This window comes from Corvus moneduloides, chromosome Z, assembly GCF_009650955.1.
Source record: "Corvus moneduloides isolate bCorMon1 chromosome Z, bCorMon1.pri, whole genome shotgun sequence".
In the NCBI taxonomy this organism is placed as follows: Eukaryota; Metazoa; Chordata; class Aves; order Passeriformes; family Corvidae; genus Corvus; species Corvus moneduloides.
The window spans coordinates 23,044,441-23,060,367 of NC_045511.1; the positions used below are offsets into that span (position 1 = coordinate 23,044,441).

The 15,927-nt window shown below is 50.2% G+C and overlaps 1 protein-coding gene across 3 annotated transcripts in view; it reads right to left on the reverse strand.

Annotated features, from left to right (window-relative positions):
- Positions 1-15,927, reverse strand: part of ZBTB7C (zinc finger and BTB domain containing 7C) — a 153,387-nt gene that overhangs the window by 125,642 nt on the left and 11,818 nt on the right. The window contains exon 1 of one of the 3 annotated variants that reach the window (XM_032096929.1): positions 5,052-5,193. The exons of the other annotated variants lie outside the window; for them this stretch is intronic. The gene's annotated coding sequence lies outside the window, so the exon portion shown is untranslated. Of the gene's footprint in view, positions 1-5,051; positions 5,194-15,927 lie in introns of those variants that run through there. 3 annotated transcript variants of the gene reach the window in all.

A 15,927-nucleotide genomic window follows, 5' to 3' on the forward strand; every position in this document is an offset into this window, starting at 1 on the left:
TGGGGCTCCTTGTATTTGAGGAGAAGCGGGAAATCCAAGCCATTTGTTGTTTTGAATTTTGTATTTTCTGCAAGTTTTATGAGGCAACTATCTAAAAGCCTAAATAGTTAGTGCAAGTCAGGATCGTTTCACTGCAGACCTTAACATCTTCCACCTCCTTAAGGATGGAGACATCGGAAGAACCACAGCTACTGGCTTTGGACACTGGCTGAATGTTGTATCCTTACAATTCCCTGCCCATACTACAGAGATGTCCACAGATTTTGCCAAGAGGGCATATTATCATGCTAGGCCAGCTACTACTGCTTTACTTGCAACATCAAAACCAATCCCTGCCCTGGAAAATCAGAGAGAAGCTCCACAAGCAAGGCAGTGGAAACACAAAACCTGGAGTGACCTGTTGTGGTCACACAGGCAGGTAGTGGCCAAAGGAGGGCAACACCCCAGTGTCCCCTCAGGGAACGTTCACCTCCTGGGATGAATTACAGCCCTCAACATCAGCTTTTTGCTGCTTGTCCTCACCTTACTTCCTCCCACAAGCTGACCTGTCTGTAGTTACCTGTTCTGCAGCAAGTGTGGAGATCAGCAGCATTCCCAGCTGCAGGTAAGAGCTGACTGATGCCAGGATCCAGGTGGAATCAGAGACAAGTTAGAGTTGGAAGTGGCATTTAAAGGTCATCTAATTCACCTCCCTGTCATGAACAGAGACATCTTCAACTAGATCTTGTTGCTCAGAGCCCCACTCAATCTGGCCTTGAATGCTTCCAGGGATGGAGCATGCATTACCTCGCCGGGCAACCTGTGCCAGTGTTTCACCAGCCTCATTGTAAAAACCTTCACCTTTATGTCTACTTTCAACAGACCCTCTTCTAGTTTAAAACTGTTACCCCCCTTGTCCTACTGCACCTGCCCTGCTAAGGACTCTGTCCCCATCTTTCATGCAGACCCTTCAGGCACTGGAAGGGCCTCTTAAGGTCTCCCTGGAGAGAGGCTGAACACTCCCAGCTCTCCCAGCCTTTTCCCATGGCAGAGATGCTCCATCTTACCCCAGTCCCCTGCAAGCCAAGGGGATCTCAGCAAGCTCCAGCATGTGGCAGAGGGACACATCGTGGTCTGTGTGCTGGGGCAGCAGTCCAACACGACTAAAAAAGTGCATGCAGTGGTGCTTGTGTGCACCTTTGCAATTGTGAGAGCACAGACTGGGCAGCGATCTCCTCCCAGACTCACACCAGCACCTCCCCATCTCCTCCAACACTGAGCACAGCCCTGCCAGGATGCAAATCCACACCAACGCCTTCATTGCTCAGCTCATTCCTTCTGCCTTCCCACTTGGGCACCACAAAACGGGAAACAGCCTTGAAATAATGGCCATGATTACAGTTTGGTAGGTCTTAAATGTAGCAGAGAAAGACAGCCCTCCTCTTCATGACATTCCCAGTGTAACATGTCACAACACAACAAATGGCCCAAGGGAAATTTGTGGAGCTGGATGTAAATATTTTGATGTGCTCATGATAAAGCTTCTCAGTACTTACTGTCCACTGCCAAAAAACTAGGCTGCTCCCCATGCTTGCACCTCTACCCAGGCATGCATCCTCATCTGTTGTACACCAGGACACTCGCAAAATCCACCTGGGTCCTAGGAGTATACATGACTTTCCATTGAAAGAGGGCTGCATTCCTTTTCTGTTCCATTTAAAATGAAATAAAAAACTAGAGAGCGGACAGGCGGCTAGGAGTTTCTGAGGTTTGACAGCCCATAATCAGAGATGAACTCGCCTGAAATAGAAGGAAACAAGCAGGAAACAAGCCCCTGAACTGCTCCCCGTTCATTTTTAGCAAGAAAACCAGGTGAGCACAGCAACTGCTATTTACCCTCTGAGTCACGGGAAGCAGCACCCAGAATAGATGCCTTGCCAAAGCTTTGCAGGACTTAAAAGAAAAAAAACAAAAAAAAAACAAAAAAAAAAAAAAAAAACCAAAAAAAAAACAAAAAAAAAAAACAAAAACAAAAAAAAAACCAAACAAAAAAAAAAACCAAAAAAACAAACGATTTGAGGCAAGTCTCAGGGCTTGCAAACTCCCTGTGAAATCCAGGCTTGGGATAACGAAGAGCTTCAGGGCTGAGGTCAGGCTGCTGCCGAGCACCTGCACTTAGCAATGCATCATTGACCGAATTCTGCTCGGGGCTTCAAAGCCCCACAGACGTCACCGGCTGCACAGTCTGGCCCAGTAACCCATAATTTCCCTGTAATCAGAAGCAACAGGGTGAGAGTTTTAGTGGCCATGCATAATGCATGTCCTCTGGCACGGCGGGGGGAGCAGGAGATGAGTACCACAGCTGGCAGCGCCGGCCACAGTGCCAGAGAACTGGACACCCCAAAACCCACAGAGCAGCTCCAAGTGCCCTGTAACACCCCAAAGGCCCCCCGCCTCCTCTCTGCTCCCAGTTTTTTCCCCATATTCCCCACGCAGCAGTCACACACGGATGGTTTCACTGTGGCTGGTACCTACCTGCTCGTCGGCATCTGCTGCTCCTCAGCCTGGATGAGGGTCTGAGCATGTTGCTCACACACACCCCTCTCCCAGAGAGTATGGAAAAAGCCAGTTGAATAGTTTATCAGCACCACTCACTTTTCCAGATATGACACGCCCCACACTCAAAAGTCTGTGGTGGTTTCACAGCACTCTATGGAGCTGCTCCCTTGCAGCCTCTTGCTGCTACTTTCCTTCCCACTCCCCCTACCAATCCACTATCAACCTCATCATCATCATCCCAGATACCTTCCTGCTATCCAGCCTCCAGCACACACCCTCAGACATCAAGATCCAGCTCTCATCCCACCTGTGACCCCTCCTTATCCCCACATGAAGGGAAGCCGCTTTTATTCTGCTTTTCCCTTTATTTTCCCTCATGTATTCTTCCCCAGGCCACTCTGATCTCTCCCTTCCTGCACTCTTGGTCCTTCCCTAAAAATCCCAGTAAGTTTTAGACATCCCTGGAAACCACTGAGAGCATCTTACAGCAAGTTTTACATAATCCCAAAACACTCTTTGCCCTAAAACTATAATGAATTCACTCCACCAAGGGCAACGTGGCTTTCCAGAAGGAGACTTCCTCACCTGGATACCCACGGGTGGGTTTCAATCCAGGGCCAAGGTTCTACCAGGTCCCTTCCACATGCAGAGTCACAACTCCACTGGCACAGAAGCCAAACTGGGAGCACATACCAGGGACTCCCTCCTCTGTTTTATATCAAAAATGCACAGGACTGAGACCAGAAATCATCCAGGTCCACCTATCTGGGACACCAGCAACCAGGTCACACTTGGCCACACCATGGTGAGGCAGAAGCTCCTTCAAAAGGTTCCTGTGAACCAAGGATGCTCGTTGTGGCAGCTGCAACCCAAGCTCCAGCAGCAGGAACCCTCTGCTGGAAAAGGGCAGCCAATAAAACTCCCCAGAAATGGTGGTTAGGCCCTGCTGCAGCCAAAAGATCTGGGTTTCTCTGGAAGGAGGCTTCTCCACGATCACAGAAGTATCAGCCCTGACTGAACTGCACAGAGCCCAGCATTTACCACCAGGGTGTAGCCTTTGAATACACCTCCTTCAAATGATCAGTGCTGAGCACAGCCCATGCCATCACTGCTGGAAGAGGATCAGGTGAAATCGTAACAGAGCTACCAAAAAACATGCAAACAGAGCACCTGGAGAGCACTGGGTGCTTCCCAATCCAACCTTGAGCCAATACGGGTGGTGGGAGCAAGGAAAGAATCAAGATTTGAGGTTGCTGAAGCAGAGCAGACCAGACAGTCACATCAAGTGGTGTTTGCTACTGCAAATCTGCCAACAAAGGGAAAGCCCACCTGATAAATACCTCGGGCTGTGAGACTCAGCACATCTGGGGAAGGTCAGCAGACAGCGAGGGGGAGAGAGGAGGGCACATGGCACAAACTGGGACCGACTGGAAGATGTCTGCAAGAACTGGTTTCCTACAGAGCACAGGACCTCTAACAACAGTCCTCTTTGCACAGACAGCTCTAAGTGCTGCTCAGGAGATCAGTTTTCAAAAAATTTCACTCAAAGTCAAGGTTTGCTGTTGGGGAGGAAGACTGATGTATCTCAGCCCTTGCTGAGGCTGCACCTCTCTGCTCAGAGGAGGGGAAACAAGAGCCTTCCCACACCACCAGCAGCATCTCTTGCTCTTTGCCTTTCTCTGTTCTGAAGCTGTGCCACCTGGCAGGTATCACACACTTCTTCAGCCCCTCTCCCACCTACCCAAGCTGCAGCAAGGGGTGAGTCCCATCCGGTGGCTGGGGTGCAAGACCCTGGAATGCTCTTGGTCAGACCCTGTGGCATTGCCTGTGTGGGTTGTATAAATAATTGATGGGGACCCAAGCAGTAGAAGGGGATTTCAGAGGGGAAAAACCCAGTGACAGATCTACAATTTGAGTAACCTTCACCAGGCTCTGCCACCATCACCAGCCAAGGACCTTCTCCCAGGATATGGGGCCACCACGAGCTCTTCCCTTGCATGTTCCTCACACTCTCAGGAGCAGAGGGTTTTATAGACACAAACACCTCTGGCTCCTCAGAAAATATACCAGTTTTGGGAAGTGCATCACGCAGCAACACTTCCAAAAGGCCCGTGCCATTCACCTCACTCCATGTCCCAGCATGCCAGCACTCAAAATGCACAAAATACAACCTCAAGTCCAAAAAACACACTATTACCTAAACCCTCCATCCCCTCCCCACACACAGAGCAGATCACAGACACAACTCTCCAGTCTGATACTGGGTTATAGGGGTTAAACTTTATGGCCTCAAAACCAACATTTTATACCCAAAAGAGGAGGTGGAGGGGCACGACAACGTGCCATGCCCCAAGCTGTGCGCTCCCACACTCGGGGATATCTCACCTGAATTCTTACATAAACCCACCCAAGCCCCGCAGGTGCACCAAGGAAATTAAAACAAAAACTGAGAAAGTGAAAATAAAACCTGAGAAAACGAAAATTAAACCTAAGAAAATTAAAATGCAAACTACCTCCTGCAATATGACGGCTCCCTGGATCAGTTGCCGTACGTCCTCGGGAGTTTTTGGGGAGGACACCTCCACATCGGCAAACAACCAACCGCATCGAAATGACTGCACCCCATCTTCTGCCTGCAAAAGCTCTGGCTGGTGGGATTTTTTTTTTTCCCTACAGCAGTTTGACTCAGAGGTCTGGCCAGACTCACAGCTCTCAAATTCGTTTAATAAATCATCTCCTAACCCCGCCCAGAAGCAAAAGGCAAATCTCTGTCTCCCAGGCACCTCCTGATTGGACTAACGTGCCTCTTGCTAATGACCCTGCAAGGAATAGCACGGCTCGAGTGACGTGTTTATGAAGACAAATATTTTAACTTCACAGTTTAGCGCTGTAAACTCGTTTCAGCCAGAGAGTCTCTTTAAGTTGGTTCCAGGAGAAAATGCCTCAATAATTAATTTTTTTTTTTTAATTTATTTTTTAAGCTATGAAATATTAATTGCAGTGAAATACGTGGCATGTCTTTCAGGTGCAATTAGTAGCTGCTGGTGGATGAAAAAAAAACCTGGCTGGTGAAGCCCAGCAAAGGGATGGGAGTGATTTCTCCCCTCAGCAGAGGGAATGCAGCGCTCTGCCCTATCTAATCTCACTATAGCAACGGGAAGACCTTGGCAACCCCGATCTTTACAGTTATTAAGATGGGAGCGGGAAGAGTCGGGAGCACAGCGCCGAGGGATGCTCGGCCGAGAGCCCGGCTGCCGAGGAAATAAAGCATCCTGTCTCACTCGGGGGAATGCAGGGTCTGCCAAGCTCCCAGGGTGGGGCAGTAGCCCAAGGCTGGCTCCCCAAGACTTTCTTACGGTGGCTTTTTATGCCAAAGAGGAGACAGGCAGCTCCCCATCACATCTCGGAGAAGGATCTCCAACTCCTGCAGCTCGGACCTGCTGGAGGAAGCCACCGAGATGCTCCAGGGCTGGAGCCCCTCTGCTCTGCAGCCAGCCTGGGACAGCTGGGGGTGTTCAGCTGCACAAGAGAAGGCTCCAGGGACACCTGAGGGCTCCTGCCAGTGCCTAAAAAAGGTTTCTAAGAAAGATGGGGACAAAGCTTTTAGCAGGGCCTATTGCAGTAATGATATTAAATTTAGAGAACGTAGGTTTAGACTACCTCTTGCTATACCTGCTGTGTAGGTTTAGTCCCCTCTGTCCAGAAGGATGGAATTTTTACACTGAGGGTGGTGAGGCCTCAGTTGCCCAGAGAAGTTGTGGCTGCCCCATCCCTGGAAGTGTTCACGGTCAGGCTGCGTGGGGCTCTGAGCAACCTGGTCTATTTTAAGACATCCCTCCTCAACGCAGGCGGTTGGAGTAGATGATCTTCCAACCCCAACTATTCTATGATTCCCTAATGCCACCAAAGATCCGAGAGGAACACGCTGCTTTTGGGACCAGGGGTCAAGTCCGCAGCCAGCTGCTCTCCCTCAGCCCCAGATTCAGCCACAAGGACGTGCCCAGACAGGATGGGGACAAGGAGGCTCCCCCATACGTGCCACCCACCCTGGGGCTGCCAGCAACCTGCCCCACTGCCATCTCCAGAGATTGCTCACTCTCAGTTCTCACCAGGATGATTCACCCTCAAATGCAAAGGCACCAAGTGCTCAGATCAGTTTATTGCAAAATAGTGCATCTTGGTGACTGCCTGGCCCAGAGCCACCTTGGTCCTGGGCTCCCAGACTTCAGGGACAGCCCCAGGGCTAGCCTGGAGGCCACCAGCTCCTGCCCATAGCTTGGTCCCACCTGGGCAGAGCAGAGAGCTGTGGGACTTCTCCCCTGTCTAAGAGAGATACTTCACTAAGACCTCATTCATCCTGCATCCCCCTAAAAGCGGATTTCAGGCTGCTAGGAGCTGCACAACCAGACCCTACAGCTCCCTGACCAGCCCTGAACATCTCCCACCCCTTCTGCTGCACCAGCTCACCATGACAGACACTCACAAGAACACGCTACTGACTCAGGGAGGGCTGCCTGGGGACCCTCCAAGGCTAAATTGCTACTACTTCTATTCACACTGCCAGTAGAATAATAATAACAATAATAATAATAACAATAATAATAATAATAATAATCCATAACCAACTTCCAAGGCAGTGTGAGTCAGTCTTTTTGGTGGCAGAAGTTGTGTTTGTCTCTAGCACTGCTCTTCTTGGCACCTCAAAGTCCTGGGATCACATTCCTCCCACAGCTTCCTCTGCTATCAATTTCCACATAAATTCAGCTGTTTCTTTCCTTCCAGCAGCCTCATTAGCCCAAAGTTTCTTCGCCAGACTCTAAAGAACTGCCTCAACCCTAGCAGAGGTGTGTGTCCCCAGCTCACAGCAGCTGGGACAGCCCTTGCTGCTCCATGCTACCTTCTACTCCCCAGACAGAGCACTGGAACTTTCCTCACCACCAAAGTCCCCAGCTGACTTCCAGCCACATTCCTCGTGATCCCAGTGTTAACTCCTCCAGGGTTTTACCAGCATTACAACATGAAGCAGGCAACTGGGCCAACTCCGGACAGAACTAGATGCTGCTGGTCATTTTTTCCAAGGAAAAGAAAGAGAGGAAGCCCCCACTTAGCTCTTTTGGGTGAAAAACATCAGGGCAGGCCATGTTAAAATACCACTATGAATGGAGAAGCAGCAGGAAAAAACCACTAGATTAGACAAAGCAATTTGATCCCCATTCAAGAAGGTGCAGAAAACTTAGATCAAAGATTCCCACCCCTCAGCCAGCTCTTCAGATGGTGAATACTGACCAAATTCCATGGAGCTCTGCTGATAGTCACCCATCCATCCAACCCCCTAGGACTCCTCTGAGTGTACAAAAGAGGTTTTGCTTGCTTTTATTTTTTTATTTTTGACTGGGCTGGAAAGTACCTCAGTCAAAACACACAGTGCCCTTGGTGCACATTAAAACCAAAAGCACTCGGAGTTAAATGTCAAGATTTTAATAATTTGACCTTATCTGGCCAAAACCAGCACGCTGCCACCCTCCCTGTGTCCCCTCCGTCCAGGCAGGGACCAGGGCTGCCAGCAGGCTGCCAGGCCATGTGCTAGCTGTCCCAGCAGTGGGAATGCTGCTGGGCAGAGCAGCGGTGGTAAATCAAAACGCAGCGAGACAGTGTGTCATCCCAGGGGCCCGTTCCAGCCTCAGACACCCGCCAGCACCAGGGACCAGCAGGCTCTTTATCTTGTCACCAGTGACTAAGAGCATCCCTGGCATGACGGTACCACAAAAATACAGGTGACGGGAAATGGCCCTTTTCCAAGGAGGACGGATCCTTTATTACGTCCTGTCTATCTCCCATATTACTGAAGGGAAAGCCATGAAGCATGAGATCCTTTCAGGTTCTCTGAATCCACTTAGATTTTATCTCTGGAGCTGGAGCTTTCCAGGAATGAAATAGCTGCAAGACACAACGTGGATGAAACGAAATCAAATAGAGAGTCTCCAACATGAAAGGCAAACTAAAAGGATGACAGCACTAGTTATACGGAAGGAGAAATAAGGAGGAAAGGAAATTAAAAGCAATTAAAGGGAATTAATTAGAAGGTATGATGGAGCTATGAAAGAGGAAAAACAGCTATGCAGAGTTCACTAAATACCCCCAAACTTTTAATTGTCACACTTGGAACTGCAAGCCCTGGAGGTTCAAAACCCCCCTGGCAGTTTCCAAATGAAAAAAATTCCCATGGCTTAAACAAATTACTTCTTTGCCTCTAAGTCTGAATGGCAGACAAGATTCTGAGCTTCTACTCCAAACCATGAGATAGAAGTGCATCCTGCTCTCCCCTTCAGTCCACTGACCAAGGTGGACAGCCCACACCAGCATCTGATACCAGGAGTTGGGGCTTCAAGTAGAATATTGATGTTGCAGTCCCAAGATTTGGGCTGAATCATTTGCATCTACCCAATGTTCCTGGTAGGGTTTTCACAGGGCCCTGGGGGTTTTGGGGCCATCGTTTGTGCTTGAAGTCACCAGGATGAGACATGCTGCTGGGTTAGTCCTGGGGGAGACAGCTGGCACCTGGAGCATCTCACCTCTCATCAGAAAGCACTGTTTGCATTTTCCACTAAAACCTAACAGTCTTTTCCACAGGACCACAGAATGGTTTGGGTTGGAAGGGACCTTAAAGACCATCTCAACCATGGACAGGGACACCTTCCACTATCCCAGCCTGCTCCAAGACCTGTCCAACCTGGCCTTGGACACTGCCAAGGATCCAGGGGCAGCCACAGCTGCTCTGGGCACCCTGTGCCAGGGCCTCACAGGGAAGAACTTCTTCCCAATATTCCATCTAACCCTGCCCTCTGGCAGTTAAAAACCTGATCATCATCCCCAGTTCTGAACCAGAATGAGGTTCTAAGTCACAACATTGCCATGCAAAGGGCTGCAGAGAGCAGGAGTCCCTTGTTTCTCCAGGCCTTCCCTTCGCCAACCACCTTGGTTTTAACCCTGAGAAGTGAGGAAGTTCCCTCTGGAGATCAAAAAGTCCCTTATTAAGGGAATAGTGGCGATGGCTGGGAGGAGCAACAAGAGGTCGTAAAAAAAGCAGGCAGACACTGTTTGTCTTGGCCTCCTGGAGATGTATTATTTTCCCGGGATGCAAGCTCCAGCCCCACGCTGAAAGCAAGGATGCATGGAACAGAGACGGGGCTGCCTTGCCAACGTGGAGTTTGTTTCGGAAGAAACTCACCCGGCATTTCCGTGCAGGAAGGAGACAGTGGGGCTGCACAGCCAGAGCTGCTGGATGGTGCCTGGAAAGCACCAGCCAGATCCTCCAGGCTTGGGGTGCATGCACAGGGTCCATGCAGCGCCCCAAAAAACCCATACAGGGAGGTGGGCAAAGTTTAAAGCTCCCCTATGGTCATCCCAAGCTCTCCATCCATCCATCCGTGCTTGATTCCATCAGCTACGAGGTAGGTCATGTACAGGTCTACAGAGTCCGTGCCAAAGGCTCTCTCCCCATCCCCTGCACCAGCCCTGCCACCCCCTCTGCCTCAGCCACCACTCCACTGCTGTCTTCAGAGACCCACGAAGCCCTGGCTGTGTTTAATTAAGTGACCTCACGCTGATTTACACAATAATAACCCTGTTTCCCAACATACCAGCTTCAGGCAGCTCCCTCCAGTGACAGAACCACACTACTCCAAGGCAAGGGAGAACTTCATTATGAGTTACCCATTACAATTCAGAATTTTAAAAATATCTTCTTTATATTAAAGGCACAGCTAATTTGACACAAAAATCAACTCATTTTTAACACAAGTCTAGGGAGGAATTTTTTTTCTTCTTTTTTTTTTTTTTTTACTTGAACTGGTTTTGCTTGGACTGTTTCATGCTTTGAAGATAATTATAACTATTTAGCTTTATACCTCACTTGCTCTGAAAGTTACAAGCCTCCCAGATCTCCTTGGTTTATTTGGGACCAGGGTTTGAAAGTCACAGCTGTCACCAGCCCAACTTCCATTAGGGAGATTAATCTTACCCAAGATGTATCTCTGGGAAGGTCTGAATCACAGGGTTGGATCCTGCTCTTGGTTATGCGGCGTTACAAGAATTGCAAGAAGGGGAGGAAAAACAAAGCTGAGCTGGACTGGTGAGCATCAAACCTCCTGCTGTGGGACTGGATGGGGACATTTGGGACTTTTGAGCAGAATATTTATGCCCTGTGCAGCAAAGCAGAGCCCTGCCCCGTGCTGGATCTGCCAGGCACTGGGGCAAGTTAGTAAAATTAATAGCAATAACCAAATTGGGAAAGTCAACAGAGCATCAACCAGTGGCCTTGCCTATGTGATAGGTGGGAAAGTTTTAGCTGCTGGTCCCTGGTGATGCTCGTGGAGACCCTCTGCTGCTCTGGCATGTGTCGTGGATGACATTCCTCACTCCTGAATTAGGGGAACCTCCTATTCCTTAGTGCCAAATTAACTCAAATAATGAAGTGGTGAGGGAACACCCCATCCCATGGCAAACCCCAGGCACTGCTGGGACAACCAGCTTGTGAATAATCCCCCACAAACAGCCAGCACCTCTGTCCCCCCACCCCTCCCAGCTTGTCATCCATCCACAGGAGCAAAATAAAAGCTTTGGGCTTTTAGTTAAAAGAGAAGAGCATCGAATCAGGGTCTTGCCATCCACACTGAGAACAAAGGCAGCACCTACAAGGAAGAAATTAGTTTAAGCCACCAGATCTCAGACCGATTCAAAGCAAACCTTGAAAAGTCACCACATAGTTCTTACATACTCCTACACACACAAGACACCAAAGGGACAAAAGGAACTGCCTGGCAGGGGAGGAACTGGAACAGCTCCAAGTGAAGAGCTGCACTCACAGGGGAGCTGGTACGAAGAGGTACCAGCGTGCAATGCCTCCTTCCTGGCTCTGCTGCCTGCAACATGCAGGGAAACAAATCAAGAGCAGCTTTTGTGCTGGAGCAGAATCTGCTGAAAGGTCTTCTCAGTGCACCTCAAAGGTAAAGGACTTTCAGCAACTGCCAACCTGAAAATTGAGGAGGGAATCGTGTGTGGTGAGGTTCTGCTGCAGGTTAGTGCAAGGAGAGCCTGGCCTGGAACCAGGTGTGGAATGGGCTGGTGGTCTCCAACCACATGCACACCACTGAAACAAGGTTTGAGGAGTGTAACATCTGTTTTGGGTTGGGTTTGCTGCCTGCCAAGTCAGGCTGCTTCGTGAATTAGCCCATTTCTTGTAGGGGCCCAGACCAGGAGCCCAAGAGATACAACTCAGCTGCACCTGCAGCAAACACTTCTGGGGTCAGAAGGCGCAGGGAGATTCTCACCTTTAATTTGGGGAACCTGCAATGGATCAGCATCACATTTTCCTTACGAAAGCAGCAGAATTCAGTTTACAAATTAAAAGGCTGCAGCCCGTAAACGATTAGCAGGCACTTCCCACTGCATAACGCTATCATTGTCAATATAACTGTAAACCTCTTCTTTAAAGCACAGTCTTACAGAATTATTCTGCCTCAGGCTCCACTGAGTTTGCAGCGCCCTGTATTTGTTCCTCAGCTGAGACACTTGCAAGTCAAGCGCTGAATGGCAGTGCTGCTGCTACAGGGATTGTGCAGCTAAATAATTCAGTAACCAATTACTGTTTAACAATATCCCTCCCCATCATCCCAGCGTCGATCCATCATCCCAGGCCAAGAGAGCCCAGCAGAAAGGAGGCAGCAAGAAGCCTCCCTGTGATGTAAACACATTGACTCGCGTATAATATACAACTTATTGATCAGAGGACAAGGTATACAGCACATTTTATTGCATGCTAAATGAGGGCTGTAATGAATTGCTGCTTGCCTCCAGGTCATTTGTTTGATTGCCACCTAAGCAAACTGGTGAGGGCAAAAGGTCCTGCCTCTGGGACGGGTCCTTGGTGAAATGAGCTGCTGATCAAGAGAAACAAGAGAAGCAGAAAGCAGGACAGTTTAATGCTCATTCTGTGCCCAGACCAGGAAAGCTGGTCTTCTCCCTCATCCCCAAAATGTACGAGACACAACTGTAGTTGATGCTTTCACCAACGGCATCACGGCCACTGCACCCACCCAGGTCTTCAGCAAGGGCATCCAATGCTCCCCAGCTCGGATGCATCCCACTCAGGACTTGGTCCTCCCAGCCTGTCGCTGTGCCTGGTCTGGGATCTGAAAACACAGCTGGTTTCACATTTGAAGACTCACGGACACACAGCACACATGACCAGCTGCCCTCCTGGCTATGAGACAAGGGCTGAACCTGTTCTTCATGCAGGGCATGGCCAGAGCTCACCCAGCCTTTCTCCACCACTGCGGCTCAGCGGAGAGACACGCCTGGGTATTAAAGATATCCCTCCTGCCTGCTTGGTTCCTCCTTTGTGTAGCTTTAAAGCTTTCTTCTGCGCAGCTATAAAAGGGTGCGAGAAAACTTGGAAAGGAAGCCCTGGGTGGTACAGACAACTGGAACAAGGAGCAATCTGTGCCTGGGGCAGGGGAGGGGGTGGCAGAGCCCACACGGTGCCAGGCTGAATGGCTGCCGGGGAGGAAATGACACACCACACTATCCTGCTTTTGTCCAGGGGCGAGACCAAAACGCTCCAGAGGAAAAAGGAAAACCAAAAAGGGATTATTCTGCCTTGTGTTCTCCCTCCCCTCGCCTCTCTGCCACCCCCAGGCAGGCTACAGGTGATTGCCTCCTCATCCTCGCTCCACTGGACCGTGGGGCATCGTGATCTGAGCAGCATCTGGTTCGCTTTAGCGCTGGGCTTATACTTTCATGCTCCTCAGGTTTCTCCCTGCTTTTTAGTTAGGAATCACGGCCACGAGGCCACCCATTGCTGGGTCTGGCTGGGCAGCAGAGCCCGGGTGCAGGAACACTCCACTCTACTGCCAGGGAAATGCCACGGGCAGGGGGTGACAGGCAGTGTCCCCCAGCCCTGCCTGTGTGCAAGGTGACACCAAGCACACGCCAGCCAAGGTGCCCACACTGGTGGCCTCCCCCAATCCCCACCTCCCAAAGGACTGTGACTCCAGCAGCATCCTGGCTGCACTCTCTGGAAAAATTAAGACTTAAAAGCTTTTCGGCCTTGTTTTTCCGAAGTTAAGCTCAAAAAGTGGGTGTTTTCCAAACCCGCAATCTCTCATCTCATGCTCCCCCACCAGAGTCCATCACTGGGGTAATCCCATCCCCAATGGCTTGTCTCCTCCCTCCCCACAACTGAGGCTTGTCCTCGGATCAGATCCTTCACCCGCGGCTCGTGAACTATCTCCCAAATGGCCAACCACCCTCTGAAGCCCCACCCCACCATATCACATGTTTTCTTCAATCTCTCTCTTTTTCCCCGGTGTTTTGGTATCTCACCCATTATCCTCCCTTGTAAAAGGACCAGAACTGACACTTTAATCCTCAGACAAAACTCTCTCTGTATCTGGGCCACCTCTCACTCCTCACTTCAAGAATAATGAAAACGAGCAAGGCACAAATGCCATTTTCGTATAAATTAAGAAGCCTGCCCTGAAAGGAACCAAAATCTCTATTGTACATACCCACAGTGATGGTGTATCTCACTAAAAACAAAACCCCAGAGGAACCCCGACTAAACAACTCTCCACAGACACAAGTTCTCCTCCTGCATCACTTGAGCACTTTGAAAGGTCAATACTAGGAAGAAATTCTTCCCTGTGAGGGTGGGCAGGCCCTGGCACAGGGTGCCCAGAGCAGCTGTGGCTGCCCCTGGATCCCTGGCAGTGTCCAAGGCCAGGTTGGAGGGGGCTTGGAGCAGGCTGGGACAGTGGAAGGTGTCCCTGCCCGTGAGGTTCAGCACCTTCAGCTGGTACCAATAATCACAGCATCCCTTCAGCCCAGCTCTCACTCAACAGATACCAGGGCTTCTCTGACTACATCAGCTATAAAACCCTCTGTCCACCCCCGAGCTGGCTGGGCCCTCAGTGATAGAAGCTGTAAACAACAAAAAAAAACCTCATATTATCAATTGCAGCAGACACATCCAGGTCGTGTTTTATTTCTTCTGCATGTCAGAGCTTTTTCCTCTTTAAGGAAAACCCAGAGCTCCCCTTTTTATTCCTCTTTCAAACAACGATTTCCAAACTTTAAAGTTAAAATAATAAAAAAGAAACCAGCTCCTCACCCCCATCTTTAGTTTAATACCAGCTGGAGGACAGTGGGCCTTGCAAAGCTGGACAGTGAGTTGGATGACGGAAATGGTCTGGCTTTTTCCCATTAAATTCATTTTTGTAGGGTTAATGTGCAATGCCACCACTGCCCCCAGCTCCAACAGCAAAGAGGAGGATGGGCTGGGAGCAAGTACGTGGCTTGGGGATTTTGGTGCCTTGTCAGGTGTGACTGACCCTCAGTGAGCTACAGCCCTTTTGCAAACAAAAACTGGGGGTAGAAGAGGGTCAGAAATGTGCAGGTGTCTCAGCTGACATCACCGGCACAAGGTCACCTTGCCGAGTACATCTTGATGAGGTAAACCCTAAGTAAAGACTGAAGATCTGCCACTTCCACATGGATCCAATCCCGAGAAAGGAGGGCTCCAAACCTCCCTCATGGGGCTCTGCAGTGCTCAGTCTGGACTGAGAAGATTCCCCTTTCCTTTCGCCCTCCCTGAAGACTCATCTCGAGCACCTCCAGCTCTGAAGAACAAAACCTGACCGCTGTCCCTCCAAAAAACAGCGTCCAGTGGCAGCACCAGCACAGCCCCCTTCCCAAGCCCAACCATGCAGTAGAGCCACCTATCACAAACTCCTCATCAGCACCCGTCCCTCGTCCACGGAGAAAAGCTGCTCCATACAGACACACGACCCTCTTTACATTCCTAATGAATTACTATGGACAACCCATAGGTGTGGCTGGTCAGCCAACCTGCCGTGCCTGCAGCACAGCCTCCTCTTGCTCAGCTGATGAAGGACCTGACCTGGACAGGGCTGGACAGTGAGCCCTGCCTCTGGGGAGGGAGAAGGAGAACCCATGGGAAGGTGGGGAAGGGATCATGCTGGCGATGGACTCTGAGGAAGACCCACAGCACGAGGTCAAAGTGATGGAGACACTTAAGATGGAGGAGCAGAAGAGGACAACCCCGAGCATGAAGCACCGCAAACAGAAAGAAGATTTACCCCTCTGGGTCACCTCAGTCACCTGGGTGTCCCCAGGACATGAGTCACCAGACACTCCTTAGTCAGCCCAGCCACCACAGGCACCACCAGCCCTAGGGCCAGCGCAGGGTGGGGAGCCCCAGGGAAGCACTGAAAGGAGCCGCCAGCCTCAGGGTGCACTGTCTGAGCATTTGCATATTGGAAACCACATAAAAACACCCCCTAATACCAATAAAAACAGCGTAAGAGCAAA